The following is a 16,886-nucleotide window of genomic DNA, read 5'->3' on the forward strand; positions in this document are numbered from 1 at the left end:
TAACAACAGGCGGCACAGGCTGTGCAACGGCTGTTGCTTGGGTCTCTGTCAGGGACACTGTTGTTCTGCAGTTGGAATTAGCAAACATCACCAGCTGCTTAATTGTACTGGACACTGTGCAGTCCCTGGGCTTCCAGGATCACCTCTTCCACTCTGTCCATAGCTTCATCAAGGCCACTATGTTGTAGTCGACTGAATAACGAGCAAAATATACAACAAGCACTTTATGACCTACTGGTTGTCAACGATATTCGTACATAAGTTTAACAAAGTCTGTTACAGGTCTCAGGATGAGAGAGCCTGATGACAGACTTGTGCCTGAGAAAAGTAGAAATGAATGACACAAGCAGGTGTGTGGCTTCTTCTGTCAGCGTCTCCTCAAGCAATGACAATTTATTTCACCATTGAAGTGAAGGCAAGCATATTGTGACACAATGTCCTGAGCCCTCGTCAGCGTCGCCCTGGAAACGGAGCAGGCACACCTTCACGCATCAGGTGCTGGCTTGATAAGCCTCAGTTACACACCGGGAGGGAAGAGAGAGATGTCCCCTAATGGCGCTTTTCCACCGAGCTGTACGGTACGGGTCGGGTCGGTACGGGTCGGGTCTGTTAACCATGATTTGGTGAGCGTTTCCACCGCCAACAGTACCCTTACTTGATAGGCGTGGTGTATTCCAGAAAGTAGTGGTCACGTCACTTGATAGGCGCGGTATTGGACGGAAAGTAGATTCCTCACCACGTGCCACGTAATAAAATCCGCCCTTCGGGGCACTCACCGTCACCCTTGCGTCGTGTGTTTCTTCACCCCGTCACAATATACAAATATCTATATTTTTGCTTGACAACATACTTCAAAAATACAAACAATACAAATTCACAGACCATAAATGCTTGCATTACTATTATGGATTAAATTTGTACTTTTGGTCAAAATAAGCGTGACTTTGGCAAGGTGCCCACACTACTGTGGCGTACATGAGAAGGACACCATTGAAGATGGCGGCGCTGCTTCTGATACAGCAAACGGCTAACACGTGCTAACAGACATTTTAAATACATATTGCAGTCAGACTTCATATGCTAATTCAGTTAAGTCAACCTAACATCACATCACATAACAAAACATAATGAATTGATTGGTTTAATTTCAAAGGAAAAGTATAGTGTTTACGAGCCAGATAAAACAAGGAGGTAAACAGGGCTACTATCATTCTAGCTAGCTCTCGACAGTCGGTCCTTCTTAACAGCATAGCGTTAGCTACTAAATAAAGCCAAATTGTTCCTAAAAATATTAGGTAGAGTACCTTCTGTGTTTTGTTTTTTTAAATGTCGGCAGATTTGCATTGAAGCTTATGGGGGTCGGGGCAGACAACGCCCACACAGATACGTCCTCTTTGGCCCGGAAGGGGGTGGAGGAATGTCGGCTCATTCACTCGTCTAAACTCCACGAGCAGCTGCTCTTCTATTTGCAAAACCGCAAACAATCAAATGACATCCAGGAGAAGAAATGCATCCCATCTGATCACTTCACACCTTACACTGGAGTGGAGCTGGATGAAGTGGCATGCATCAACAGCATCGATGAGTATGTGGACCTGCTGTGTGAGGACATCCAGGAGAAGATAAGAGGAGCCACGCTCATCTTCCAACTGGCTCGCAACCCGGACAACCTGGAGGAGCTCACACAGAAAGAGGTGACCTTTTGGAGCCCTGGCCAGAGTTTTGAGGGAGGACTGGAAGCAGAGCGTGGACCTGGCAACAACCATCATCTCTGTCTTCTTCTGCTTCTCCAGTTTCTCCCAGTTCCATGGCCTTGTCTGAAATTTCAAGATTGGGGCCCCGTTGTATGAATATCATTGAGCACGAGCTGAAGAGGTACGACCAGTGGCAGGACGAACTACAAAAGAACGCCTATGAAGAATTTCCTGAGAACCCAAATCTGAAGAAGGAACATGAGAAGTCTTTCTGAAAGCCTTCTGACCAAGCAGGAGCAGCTTCTCAGAGTTGCTCTGTGTCTGCTGCTGAACCTGGCTGAAGACACCCGCACAGAGCTGAAGATGAGGAACAAAAACATCGTCCACACGCTGGTGAAGATCCTGGACCGGGAAGACGAGTAGCTGCTGCTGGTGGTGGTCTCCTTCCTCAAGAAGCTCTCCATCTTCCTGGAGAACAAGATTGACATGGCTGAAACATTGGCCGTGGAGAAGCTGGCCCGGCTGGTTCCCTGCGATCACCAGGAGCTCCTGAGCACCAACCTACGCCTCCTGCTCAACCTCGCCTTCGACACCATGCTGCGCAGCCAGATGGTCCAGGCAGGAGTCCTTCCTAAAGTCTCCTCACTGCTCGCTGACGAGGCCCAGAGACAGCTCAGCATGTGCATTCTGTACCACATCAGCATAGACGACAGATTCGAGTCCATGTTTGCCGACACAGACTGCATACCGCAGCTGATGAAGATGGTGTTTGACTGTGGTGAGGAGACAATGGATGTTGAGCTCATCTCGCTTTGCATCAACTTGGCTGCTAACAAGAGTAACACAAAGCTCATCTGTGAAGGCAATGTTCTGAAAATGCTGATGAAACGTGCTGTGAAGCTGAAGGATGTTCTGGTGATGAAGATGATCAGAAACCTTTCTCAGCACAACGGACACACCAAGAGCCTCTTTCTGGACCACGTCGGGGACCTGGCGGCTCAGATCAGTGAGGAGGAGCCGGAGGAGTTTGTGATTGAGTGTCTGGGCACGCTGGCCAATCTGACCATCACCGACCTGGACTGGGCGCTGGTCCTCACGGAGTACAACCTGGTGCCCTACCTGAGCGACAGACTCAAACCAGGTTCTGCTGAGGATGACCTTATTCTGGAGGTGGTGATCATGATTGGCACGGTTCCATTGATGACTCGTGTGCAGCCATGTTGGCAAAGTCCGGGCTCGTTCCTGCACTAATTGAGCTGCTCGACAAGAGGATGATGAGTTTGTCTGTCAGATCGTCTACGTCTTCTACCAGATGGTCTTCCACAAAGCTACCAGGGATGTCATCGTCAGAGACACGCTAGCGCCTGCGTACCTCATCGACTTGATGCACGATAACAACGCCGAGGTTGTGGTGTACCTATTGTTGAGGTACAGATAATCATTGAGGCTTTTATTTTGAAATAATGGAATTGGGTGGGGGGTTTGGGAGACAGAATGTTTGTTATTCAAACCAAATAGACTTGGTAAAAAAGATTTGTACAGCGCTCTTCTCGTCTTCTGACCACTCAAAGCGCCTTAACACTACATAACATCATTCACCCATTCATCATACACAGTGACACCTGCCCATCAGTAACTAACTTCAAAGCAGAATTAGTGACAGTGTGAAACATGATTAGTTCCCCAACATTCACCGTGCCTCCATCAAGCTAAATCACCACAAGTTAACCAAATTAACTAAAATCACACAAAGGGTTATTCTCTTGTCGCGGGCACGAGAAGACCTCCACCTACACTCTAGAGCCCTTTCTCAATACCTGAGACGGCGAGAACGGACTTGCGTTCCCGCCACAATAGACTCGGGAGACACACTCGGGAGTCCTGACTCACAGGTTCGGGAGAACGGACATTTCCGCAATTGGATCAGCAGCTGACTTGATGACGTCACCACGTCAGCTGGTCCTGCTAATACGTTTTAATTTAGTTTTTGACTTAAGTATTTTACTATTAACAAGCTTTTGTTTCATTTAAAAGAAATTATATATATTATATTGAGCACTATATATATATATAATAAAAAACAAAATAATTAGCTTTATCATTTTAGGAGGAGGAGATTGGATACAGTAACAAAAAATAAACAGTAAATATTTTAATGCACACACACCTACCGTTTGTCTTGATAATCAGTGTAGTGGTCCTCGTACAGCAAGCTGCTGACCACACATCAAAGATCTTACAGAAAACTATACAATAATTCATATGTGGAACTTTTATTATTATAATTCAGAGCTTCTTTGAAATTTAAGTTCTGCTGCTGGTTTAGAGTCTCGATGATGGTCTCCTAATGTCCTTTAATTAAAACATTGTTAGTTTTAATGCACAATGATAGAAAATATCAAGCTGAACTCTGTGGATACAGACAAGATGTTAAAGTTACATTTAAACATGAAGTTATAAATCTAAACTCTGTCCAAACAGACGTAACCGGTGAACAACATCAGTCTCTGACACCACATTAAAACGTATGAAGACTCGTTATAGTATAGTTATGTTGCAGGTCGAACCAACCATAAAGAAAGTTATATTCGATTTAATTGGAGTTTAGAACAATTATTTCACGCTGAAACATCTCCCCTTGTTCATGACCATGCTTTAACAGGGAAACACCAGTCTTACTCAAGGGGGAGTTATTCTAACTGAAGGGGGCTCATTAACCAGAACAAATAAATTCCCCGTAACAATGTACGTTCATTCCACTGCGTGGTTATGTCATTGGCAACATATAGCCATAGATGCAGTAAACGACAGGCCAAGCTTAACACTGTACTGTAACACTGAATGCAGCAAAACATGTAATCACATCATTCAAAACTACCCATAACGTAGAGGTCCTTGTGTACAATAAAGTCTAATGTAATTATTCACACTGCTCCCTCAGTATTATGTCCACTTGCAGTTCACGGTTTTACCCGTTCAGTTAAAAAAAGGAGCCACGATCAGCTGGCCACGTTGCTGTTTGTGGACAAGGTGGAGTCACGTGTGGCAGGATATTACTCACAAATGTCGGTTAGTGGCGTGGGAGGGGGAGAAAGCAGACGTGCTGCGGGCACATCACGGGCTGTAGAGGCGGCTGGCTGTCGTTGTTTGCTCGCGCGGTGAAGCCTTCGGCGTTGGTGACGAGCGAATAAAGTTCCTAAAGTTAGCTAAACACTTCACTAGCTAGCGAGGAGACCCCGCCTAGCACTACACAAGCTATACTTTGCTAACCGCGGCGACGGACGATCTTCAACGCCGGAGGTGTAGACGCTCTTACATCACACAGCCACTCCGACAGTCATTCTTCCTCGACACAGACCCTGAACTTGACTTGAAGCTAAGCTTGCGATTTGCTGACATCCTACCGTCTCGCTTCCTCAATCACAGGTGTCCTTCCCGGGCTTCGCCAGCAGCTTAATGAGACGTCACGCCCCCGGTTTAAGTCCAGCATACGGGGAGTAGCCTCGTTAGCAGTTTAGCTAGCTAGCACTTATCGCTCTCCCATGTCCCAAATTTCTAACCGTCCTGCCTCCACATTACTTACGGTCTGCTCATCCCGGGTCTCCGTCCCAACTCACGACACGCACGTCCATGTACCGTTAGCTAAACACGGTCAAACCTACACGCCCCTGCACAGTGGATGACTCCTGATATCAACAAGCTGTTTTTTTTAATGAAATTTCGTTTTTTGGAGCTTACAAGCTTCTCCTGCATCTCTTGCAAGTCCGCTGTGTGTGTGGACGTTTGCTCCTGTAACCTTTTTTCCCAGTCTTTATTTTTGTTTGTGAACGTTTGCTTTTGTTCATCCAACTTGTCTTGCAAGTCCGCTGTGTGTGTGGACGTTTGCTTCTGTTTCTCAAGTTTGTCTTTCAACTCATTTATTTTGTCTAGGAATGTTTGCTTCTGTGTCTGTAACCTTTTTTCCAAGACTTTTTTTTTGTGAAAGTTTGCTTCTGTTCAACCATCTCGTTTTTTAAGCCATTATTATTATCATTGGCGCGTACAAGCTTCTCCTTCAACTCGTCTTGCAAGTTCATTGCGTGTCTGGACATTTGCTTCTGTTTCTCAAGCTCGTCTTTAAAGTATTTTTCGTCTCGGAACGTTTGCTCAGGCACCTGAGACTTGTCTTCTAAGTCTTTGATTTGGTTTGTGGATGCTTGCTCCTGTTCATCCATCTCGTTTTTTAAGGCATTACTAGTATCAGTACGAGCTTCTCCTCTCCAAATATCTAACCGTCCTGCCTCCACATTACTTACGGTCTGCTCATCCCGGGTCTCCGTCCCAACTCACGACACGCACGTCCATGTACCGTTAGCTAAACACGGTTAAACCTACACGCCCCTGCACAGTGGATGACTCCTGATGACACCAACTGGTCACTAATGAGCTCACAGCGCAGACAGAGATTTACACAGAATCCACACCTCAAACAAATGCTTCCTAGAGCAAAACTATTTGGGGTAGCCAAGAAAAAAAGAAAGAAAAAAAAAGTAACTTCTGTGTTTTGTTTTTTTAAATGTCGGCAGATTTGTATTGAAGCTTATGGGGCTCGAGGCAGACTTTGTCTCACTATCGGGCTCCTCACACAAAAACTAAATAACTGTGGGATTCCAAACTCATACGAGTCCAACCAGCACAAGCACGGCATCAGGTTTTTTTTTTTTTAAATGAAGGCTGAAAAGTGAATGTTGTGGCCGTAAAGAAAAAAGTGCCTTTTTTTTATTACCGGATTCTGAGAGGGCTTCCAAACGGACCCAAAAACTAATGAAACATAATTAGTGATTATGAAAAAACTATAATAGATATCAACAAGCTGTTTTTTTATGAAATTTCTAAGACTTGTTTCAACATTTTAAAGTTGAAGTGGCTTTTTGTAGGTTAGCACCTGTTGCTCCATCTGTTTCTTCTCGTCTTGCAAGTCCATTGCGTGTCTGGACATTTGCTTCTGTTTCTCGAGCTCGTCTTTAAAGTATTTTTCGTCTCGGAACGTTTGCTCAGGCACCTGAGACTTGTCTTCTAAGTCTTTGATTTGGTTTGTGGATGCTTGCTCCTGTTCATCCATCTCGTTTTTTAAGGCATTACTAGTATCAGTACGAGCTTCTCCTCTCCAAATATCTAACCGTCCTGCCTCCACATTACTTGCGGTCTGCTCATCCCGGGTCTCCGTCCCAACTCACGACACGCACGTCCATGTACCGTTAGCTAAACACGGTTAAACCTACACGCCCCTGCACAGTGGATGACTCCTGATATCAACAAGCTGTTTTTATATGAAATTTCTAAGACTTGTTTCAACATTTTAAAGTTGAAGTTGCTTTTTGTAGGTTAGACCCTGTTGCTCCATCTGTTTTTTCAACCGCAGTCCGCTATGTGCGTGGACGTTTGCTTCTGTTTCTTAAGCTTGTCTTTCAACTCCTTTATTTCGTCTAGGAATGTTTGCTTCTGTGTCTGTAACCTTTTTTCCAAGACTTTTTTTTTGTGAAAGTTTGCTTCTTTTCATCCATCTCGTTTTTTAAGGCATTATTATTATCATTGGCGCTGTAGCCGTTTCCTGGATATCGTTGCCGAGTTCTCCGGGAATAAAGGTACGGACACACGTTGTAATGCGGCAAGGTTCTTTATTCTTTCCACTCTGTCTTTGCCGATCTGTGTGGCTGTCGTCGTCGCTCGACCCGCTCCGCTCCTGAGCCCTTGCTCCGACGACCCCTCTGCGTCCTACTCACTGTTTTTAACGGGGAACACACAATCATGCTGATCAGCTGCGCTAATTACCCTACCGGCAGCGTTCCCTGAACCACTCCCCCGTTCTCCCCCCTGCAGCTGCGCTAACCACACCCGGCCACCACAGGCGCGTACAAGCTTCTCCTTCAACTCGTCTTGCAAGTCCATTGCGTGTCTGGACATTTGCTTCTGTTTCTCGAGCTTGTCTTTAAAGTATTTTTCGTCTCGGAACGTTTGCTCAGGCACCTGAGACTTGTCTTCTAAGTCTTTGATTTGGTTTGTGGATGCTTGCTCGTGTTCATCCATCTCGTTTTTTAAGGCATTACTAGTGAGCGTACGAGCTTCTCCTTCTTGTCCTGCAAGTCCACTACGTGTGTGCTCGTTTGTGCCGGTAAGTCATTCCTATTTTCAGTTCCAAGAACTGGAAGATCCAGATAGTTGTTCCAGGCATTACCAGTATCAATGGCGCCTATGCGCTTCATCTTCAACCCACCTTGAAAGTAATTTTTGTCTGTCCAACAGCTTGGTTTTAAAGGTTCGTTTGTTTCTTCTCCTTCAATTGGTCTTCCAAGTCCTCAATTTGGTTCGTGAACGTTTCTTCTAAAGCTTCAGTTTGGTTCGTGAACGTTTGCTCCTGTTTATCCAGCTTGTTTTTCAAGGCTTTTACCTGCACTCGTTTGTCCTTCAACTTGACTTCCAAGTCTTCAAATCTTTTTGGGAACACTTTCTCCTGTTTTTCCAGCTCGTTTTCCAAGGCGTTATTGGAGTGTACGTTCGTTTGTTTCTTCTCCTTCAATTTGTCTTCCAAGTGTTCAATTTTGTTTTTGAAGATTTGCACCTGCATGTGAAACGAGTCTTCTAAGGCTTTAGATTGCTTTGTGAACGTTTGCACCTGCATGTGATGCGAGTCTTCTAAGGCTTTAGATTTGTTTTTGAACGAGGCCTCTCCTCTTGTATCACTGACACGTACGAGCTTCTCCTTCTTGTCAGGCAAGTGTACTGCGTCTGTGGACATTTGCTCCTGGTTCTCGAGCTCGTCTTTAAAGTCTTTTTCGTCTTGGAACGTCACCTGAGGCCTCTTTTTTAAGTATTTATTTTGGCTTGTGGATGCTGGCTCCTGTTCATCCAGCTTGTTCCTCCAGGCATCTCCTCTTGTATCACTGATGCGTACGAGCTTCTCCTTGTCAGGCAAGTCCACTGCGTCTGGGAACATTTGCTCCTGGTTCTCGAGCTCGACTAAAAATAATTTTTCATCTTGGTTCGGCACCTGAAGCCTTTTTTTTCTTTTGGTTCGTGGATGCTGGCTCCTGTTCATCCAGCTTGTTCCTCCAGGCCTCTCCTCTTGTATCACTGACGCGTACGAGCTTCTCCTTCAACTCGTCTTGCAAGTCCACTGCTGTCTGTGGACATTTGCTCCTGGTTCTCGAACTCGACTAAAAAGAATTTTTCATCTTGGTCTGGCACCTGAAGCCTCTTTTTTTTCTTTTGGTTCGTGGATGCTGGCTCCTGTTCATCCAGCTTGTTCCTCCAGGCATCTCCTCTTGTATCACTGATGCGTATGAGCTTCTCCTTGTCAGGCAAGTCCACTGCGTCTGGGAACATTTGCTCCTGGTTCTCGAGCTTGACTAAAAATAATTTTTTATCTTGGTTCGGCACCTGAAGCCTCTTTTTTTTCTTTTGGTTCGTGGATGCTGGCTCCTGTTCATCCAGCTTGTTCCTCCAGGCTTCTCCTCTTGTATCACTGATGCGTACGAGCTTCTCCTTCTTGTCAGGCAAGTGTACTGCGTCTGTGGACATTTGCTCCTGGTTCTCGAGCTCGTCTTTAAAGTCTTTTTCGTCTTGGAACGTCACCTGAGGCCTCTTTTTTAAGTATTTCTTTTGGCTTGTGGATGCTGGCTCCTGTTCATCCAGCTTGTTCCTCCAGGCATCTCCTCTTGTATCACTGATGCGTACGAGCTTCTCCTTCTTGTCAGGCAAGTCCACTGCGTCTGTGCTCGTTTGCGCTGGGAAGTCCTTCCTATTTTCAGTTACAAGATCTGGAAGATCTTCCGTATCCAAACAACTGAAAGAGTTGTTCCAGTCATTACCAGTATCAATGGGGCTTATGCGCTTCATCTTCAACCCGCCTTGAAAGGAATCTTTGTCTGTTTGCGTGTTGTGTGTCTGAAGCCCATGTGTTACCCCAGAATTTATATTTTTAAATTGGTTTTTGGAACCCACAACAGGGGAAGCCAAACTTTCTCTATAAATGGCAATGTCCTTAGCAAACTGTAGAAGTACCTGGAAAATATTTTTCTTTAGTGAAGAGAAGTTTGGTTCACCTTGACTGGCTTGACGTGACTGAACAGCGATCAGAATATCAGAAGTATATAGATCAGAGGAGATATGACGCGCATGTGTCTTGTCATGTGACACATGTCACGTTCAGAGGCAATAACAGACGCATTAGAACGTGAAGACGTCACAGCATGTAGCACACGGATTAGAATGTCTAACATTAATTAATGACAAAGTAAAGGGTTTTTGTTTCATCCTGATCACAACGTCATGACGTCATTGCTGTGCATGTAGGTGATTAAAAAGATCAAATAGAAAAGGTTGGGAACTCAGATTCCATTGTTGTTCTGTGCTTACCCAAAGAACCATTTATTCCTTGGAAGAAGCATTTTTAGCTGTGTTAGAACTTTGAATCCCGGCTGCTCCATGTGGCATGTCGAAGTGTCCCTAAGCGAGACACCTTACCACTAATTGCTCCCCAGACAAAATGTAAACCATGGGTTAAAATTGCAATATAAGTCACTTTAGATAAAAGCGTCAGCTAAATGACATAGTAATGTAAAAAAAGACCAGCTGATGTAGCAACGTGGTGACATCGTCAAACTTGTTAATAGGATACCAGAACAATTAAAGTTACAACTAGGCAAGTCAGCAGTCTACAATCCAGTCTTACTCCAGATATTGTAACCAAAATTATTGTTACATGTCTTGTTTTATTTTGTAGTTTCATGTCTAGTGTCCTTGGGGTTAACTTCACTTCCTGCCTTGTCCCTTGTCCTTGCCGGCAGCCCTCCCAGAGCCACTGGACAGGGTTCCGGTCGCCACTTTCAGGCCGCCACTTTGCATTCGGGGGAGGAGGCCATCTCCTGGCCTTCCAGCCCCTGGATCGCGGGTGGGCGGTCGATCGAGTGTGTAACCTCGTGTCTTGTTTGGTCCCCGTCTCGTCTATGTTCCACCCCCCACCCACACCCCAGTCGTGACAATTATCAGCTCGAAATTTTGGTCATTAGGGCATTTTTCTGCCACTCCTCAATGCAGCGCCTGCTTCATAAATTAACTATAAACAAAACTCATTTAGTGTACACCAGACAGATACCTGACAGAGAGACATTTGAAATCCAGGCTACATTGAACTCAACAGGAGACCACTCCCAGGGGGCGTGGACACAGACTTTCACACCTTTACTGATCTGTATAAATACTTAATGTTATATAAATATATAGCTTGACGCAAAATAAATGCTGGGGATTTTAAATAAAACAATTGCCTTCATAATAATAATTTTTTAATTTAATTCCTTTTGCATAGACTGCCCGCTATCCTTGCTGCAGATGTTTTCTCTGATACCTCACACGTCTGTACACGCTGAAATACTTCCCTCCAGTCTGGATCAAGCTCTCTCTTTAAGGTAGTGTCAAACTCTGCCATAACCAACTGCTTGTATCTCTTTATTATGTTCATACCAATGAGACCTGGAACTGAATTGTTAAAACTCTTTGACTGTGGTTGTTTCAACTATTTGTTCTCGTCAGCTGATACCTCTGGGAATGAATCTTTGACAACTAAGAAGCCACACTCTGGTATGTTTAACCCCATAGCCTCCATATCCAGTTCAATATAACCCATGTAGGGAATCGGCAAAGAGTTTGTTGCAGTCAACTTGAGCCACAAGAAAGATTCAGAAATAGTGCTAACATGACTCCCTGTATCCATCAGGCACTTAACTGGAACACCACTAATCTGAACTGCAACTTCCCAACATTCACCCACCGCCCGCTCAAGAAACCTCTCACGGTTAATAGTTTTAGAGCCTGTAGTCTCACCTCAGATTGCCTGGCTCGTGGCATTCGAGGTGGATAGTTTTCCTGAGTAGATGCATTGGTAGTAGTGAAATGGCTTTCTGGTTTGCGCCGTGTACACTCCCTCGCGATATGTTCCTCCCCTATACATTTGAAGCAAATGGGCTTCCCATCATCCGTAAACTGGGGCCTTAGTCTGGGCTTCCCAGCCAGGTCTTGTTTGTACTACTCCTTGAGAGCGAGACCCTCTTTCAATGCAATAGTCAGCTCGCCTATTGTGAGGATTCCTGTCTAACCCTAGTGTTTTTTCCCTATGTTTTCCCCATGCTCTCTCCTCATGTGGATGTCATCCCCCTGTCTGTCATTGTTTTGCCATGTGCTTGTGTTTTTGTTTCTGTGTCCCCAGTGGTGTCCTCAGAATCCCGCCCATTGCCACGCCTTCCTCCCTTGACACAGCTGTGTCTCATCTTCTCATTATCCTGGCAGAGATAAAGGCTCCAGCTTTCCTCTCCCGAGCTGTCAGTCCGTCCGTTAACCACACCCGGAGCCTTGGTCCTGTGAGTTACAGTGACTCTACCTGAATTACGAAAGTAACAGTTTCTTTTTCCTTTTTGTTTCCTCTGCACCACTGTTTTCCGTCCAGTGTCGAACCTCGGTGTTTCACCTGGCCGAGGAGGTCAGCCAGCGCGTTCCACGGAGATCCGCTGTGTTTCCGTTTGCTCCTGTGTCGAGCCTCGGGTCTCACACAGTCGAGCCCACCTGCATGCCGATCTGCTGCCTGTTTATATTGAGCTGTGGATTTAGTCTTTTTTCTTCCCTGCTGGAGATAATAAAGACCCCCCGAGTGGATCAAACCAGAACGCCCCAGTTGTCCTGCGTGCTGCTTTTGGGTCCATGTGCACATCATAACACCTATAGCTCTGCACTGCTCTGAGACGACCTTAACAATGTCTTCTAAAGTGGTATTCTTTTCTGGTAAATTACCAAAACGCTGGCCCTCCCCCCTGATACTGTCACACACTACTGGCCTACTCTTAGCAGAGATGACTGGGACTTCTCCCTAACCATTTTACGTAACTCTGTTCTAAGAGGAATCTTGCACACCCTCAATGAATTGGTCTCTGACGGATATTCTGGCATTGACACAGCATCTGGTTCTCTGTTTCTGCGAGTACTCTTCAAAATCCTCCCCCTCCCTTTGTTGCTGACCAAAAAAGGTGTGTAACAGTTGAGCTACGCTACGTTTCTCTGCGTAAGCCTTATAATGGTAAAATATGTTATAACATAATCTTATGCTAAAAGAGTGATTATTGTCTGTGTTGAAGCAATGTGAGAAGAAAAGGGAGACCCAAAAGTTGTCTTTAGTAGCTGTGTGAAGGAGGACAGTCAAACTGGCCTTCACCCGAATGCTTTAACAAAGGAACTCTGTTACTCCCTTTGCCTTTATTCGTTTCCTGCTTGATTTATAACTTTTCATTTGTGTTATCTCACAGGTGGTTTAGAGTTTCAGGTTTCAGTATCTCTCGTGTCTGCATACCACCAGAAATGACCTTCATGTGTGTGTATAAGAACTCAGCATTTTCACTGCTCTGAGCACCGTGATACGTGCCTGTGTAGTTGACCTCCTGCTTGCAAGCAATAAATGGACTTTCTGCAACTTTGATCATTTATCAAGACTCCGTTTTATTAGACAAATCATTCTCTTCTACCGAGCTTATTGAAATATTCCACAACATCCTCTGTGAGATGTATATTCCTGTTTGTGTGCTTTTTACATGTTTTTTTCTATAGAGCAAATGTTGTGACAATGCAGTAAATAACGCTATGACCATATAAGGCACACAAGGGAAATGAGGGATGAAGAAGTACAGAAAGCTTGAGGATAAATCCCTATCTGACACAGTACTCCTTTGCACAGGATTGTAAGGTTTACAGGTACTCGAACCCAAATGCACCACTCAGAGACAGAAATCCAATCAGAAGTGTTTACTTAAACAGGGTCAAAAGCCGGGATATCAGTCCAACAGGCGAACAATTCCAAAAAAGGGGCAGGGAATCCGTAGTCAGAAAGGGCAGGCTAAGTCCGAACGAGGAATCAAGAAACTGTAGAATGCTGGAAAACTTGGAATACACACAAGACAATCTGGCAGAGGGCAAGTGCAAGGACTTAAACAGTGGGTGGCTAACGAGGGAATGGACTGCAGGTGGGAAGGGCATGAGGGCCAGGTGAAGGGAATCAGATGATTGTGTGTTGATGACGGGATCTGGAATGACAGTAGAGTTTAACTGACAGGCAGACAGGCATTGGAAAGATTAATAAGTTGGAGAATTCCTGACAAGGATGGTACGGGGGGGGGGGACACCTGGGCATCTTGGACAATAGCCGTTTGAGACCAGAACCAGCTCAAACTAGTCGTCAAGGACGCAAGGAGATTATAAAAAGGGCCAGAGTCAGACAACAGGCAGACTCTTGGATGGATCACTTTGTGATACGTATGTAGTCTCCAGGTGCATTTCTCTTCTAAATAAATGTTAACTTTTTAACTTGACGTACCGGATGCTTCTCATCAACCAACTCGGGGGGATTGAAAATCCCAACAATTTGGGGGCTCGTCCGGGATTGAGAAGTTTTTCTGCATAGGTGAATTCGGTCCAAAATGCTTTCACCCGCTGAACACTGCATACTCCAAGGCCGCTTCAAACTAAGGTAAGCAGAAACCTGTTACGACTAATTCTGCATATTGAACAATCCAAAATAAGTACGTTGTGGTTTGGTGGTGTAAGAACGAAATTGATGCTTGAGAAATTCGCTAAAATAAAACCGCTAAAAAAATTTGGAGTTTGAAAAAGTGCTGGCGAGCACAGTGAAATTGTGCCGGCGAGCGCGGTGAAGTCGTGCTGGCGAGCACGGTAATTCGGAAGGTATTGGCGAATACCAAGGGATCAGCGTCCTTATCCTAGTCTCAGGTGTGGCAACCCCCCCACTCCCTGACGAGGGATGGCTTCGCTAGGTTAGGTGGCCTGGGGATCTGGGGACCCTCGAACTACCACGGGCTGGTAACCCTAGGACTTCGTGTTCCTAAAAGCCGGGTTGAAGAGAAAACGCGTATTGTAAAAAAGAATATGGCGCATTGAGAACAGCGGTGTATAATTGCGGTGTGTGAAAAAAATAAATAAATAAATAAACGGTGGAAAGGAGAAGTGGAGAGAGAAGAACGTACGAAGCATGCAGTGAGGAAGTTGTTGGAGAAGAAAAGCGTTAGTTTAACAGGCAGAGTGTCACTGACGCAGATATTGAGAAAGGAGAAGAAAGAACTAGAAGCTAAATTTAAATAAAAGGCCGGTTTATTGGGGATGCGTAAAATCCGTAAATAAATCAAAGACCTGGAGGAACATTGTTTCGCGTGGTTTTTGTGTTGGATAAAAAGAGGGGTTCTTTGTCGGCACAGAAGGAGGCTGCATGTGAAGGGGAGACGGTATTGATCCACGCGGAGATCTCACATAATAGAGAAAAGGAGAAATGGAGCACACACCGCCGCCTGCAATGAAGAACGCTTTCTGCACTAAATGTAGCTTAAGCGCAAGTTCAGTCAGGAAGACAACCAGTCGGGCTCTTTTTTTCCTCCCGGGTATTTATGCTATCAGCTGATTGGGGGCGTGCACATTTTGGTAACCAATCAGATTCTACAACTATTCGCTGGAGCCAATCACGTTGTTGCTGTCAAGTGTTTAAAAGTATTCTCCTCTCCGTTGGCTGTCAGCTGTCATTTTCAGTGTGTAGCTGAGGCGACCCTCCTCCACCCCAGTCACCTCCAGTTGGCATCGGCGTGGTTCCAGGTTCATCATCTAGTTGCTACTATTCCTATTCACCACCACCAGTGTCTGGACTCCAGGGGGATTGGGATTATTGGACCTCAGTATCCCTACCTTCGGGAATAGTCCCTCAGGATGGAGTCCAATCGCCAAAGAATTGCACAAGTCATAGTTGATGCTTATGTAATAAACCATTGTTACTATCAAATAAGTCTCTCCTGATTGAACTGCATGCGCGCCAACTCACACACACATCCGAGCAGCAACAAGCTCTCATGGACATTGTAGAGCAAGTGGAAGCACAGCAAGAGCTTTCACTCAAACACACTATGGCCCGCCACAATGGTGTGAGTTCAAGGGAGACTTTATCACGTTTGGTGGATTCAGGGGCTACACATTCTGTAGTATAAGAAAAAGGTATTTTCCAGGTGAGAAATTGAGTGGCAGACGTGTCTTCTCTTTTTCTAATATAATTGGTCCTTTAGGCTGGATCTCAAGAACTCTTTTTCCTCTCAAGGTTTGGACCTGAAACTGCACAGGGAGTCTATGACTCTTCTCAAAGTCCTCTGCCCTAGTCTGTTAAAGGATTAGTTTGGTTTTGTGAGGCCAGGATCTGCTTGAGTTGGAGGAGAGTGACGACATCCGTTTTTACTAGCGACCCCAGACTGATGTTTTTCACCCCTTCTAAAAGCCCATTTTTTTCCCACGGTGGTACTGAAACAAATAGAAATGAGGAGTTCATGTTGCTGTAAAAACAAAAGCAGCTTTCTATTATTCTATAAATGTTTTTATGTTGAAGAAGCGCAGGAGCGCAAGGAGGGAGTAAGAAGAGACTTTGAAAAGTGAATGACAAGGAGATGTGATAACTTGTGATTAATTCTCCTGATTTGTTTTCTTTTAAGAAGTGATATAAGGGAGACGAAGCCTCCTCTGCTTGTTTATCTTCAGACTCCTCCTCCCGTCACATACTCCTCCACCTCCTCAGTCCTCATCACAAACCACAGCCCTGGTTCCACAGAACCCAGACCCTGTGTCTGCATTGAAGCAACGGTGCTGCAGAGCAGAAGAAAGACAAGAAAAAGAAAATACTTACTTCATCATTATCATTATCATTGAATTATCTAAAACCTGTTTGTTCTCGTGTGTATTCCTGAGACAAATAGAAACATGAAAGCCTGTGGACCGGGGGCCTGTGGGGGGACAAGAGGAATGGAGCAGGGAGGAGGCCTTCAAAAGACGGGATGGGGTTTGGATGGAGGAGAGGACAAGCGGAGGTGGTGGATCCCTCTTCAACAGACAACAGGTCGTATGCAAAAAACACACAGTCATAGACTGATGGGGAACAGGAGAGAAAATAGAAACGCAAGACAAAAGAAAATAAATTAACTTTAATGGTGGAGGATGTGAGGTAATATTTTTGTGTTATTCCGGAAGCACGCAGTTCTGTTATTTTAACCTCAGGATGTGGAAATAAAAAATAAAAGAAACTATAAGGTTCTTATTAATAATGATAAAGTGATAAAAGGTCGCTATTAGCCGAAT

The 16,886-nt window shown here is 45.0% G+C and overlaps 1 pseudogene; it reads left to right on the forward strand.

Annotated features, from left to right (window-relative positions):
* Positions 1-552: 552 nt before the first annotated feature.
* Positions 553-15,873, forward strand: LOC119220587 (kinesin-associated protein 3-like; annotated as a pseudogene).
* Positions 15,874-16,886: the final 1,013 nt, after the last annotated feature.

The sequence above is a fragment of the Pungitius pungitius genome, chromosome 12 (genome assembly GCF_949316345.1).
Source record: "Pungitius pungitius chromosome 12, fPunPun2.1, whole genome shotgun sequence".
NCBI lineage: Eukaryota > Metazoa > Chordata > Actinopteri > Perciformes > Gasterosteidae > Pungitius > Pungitius pungitius.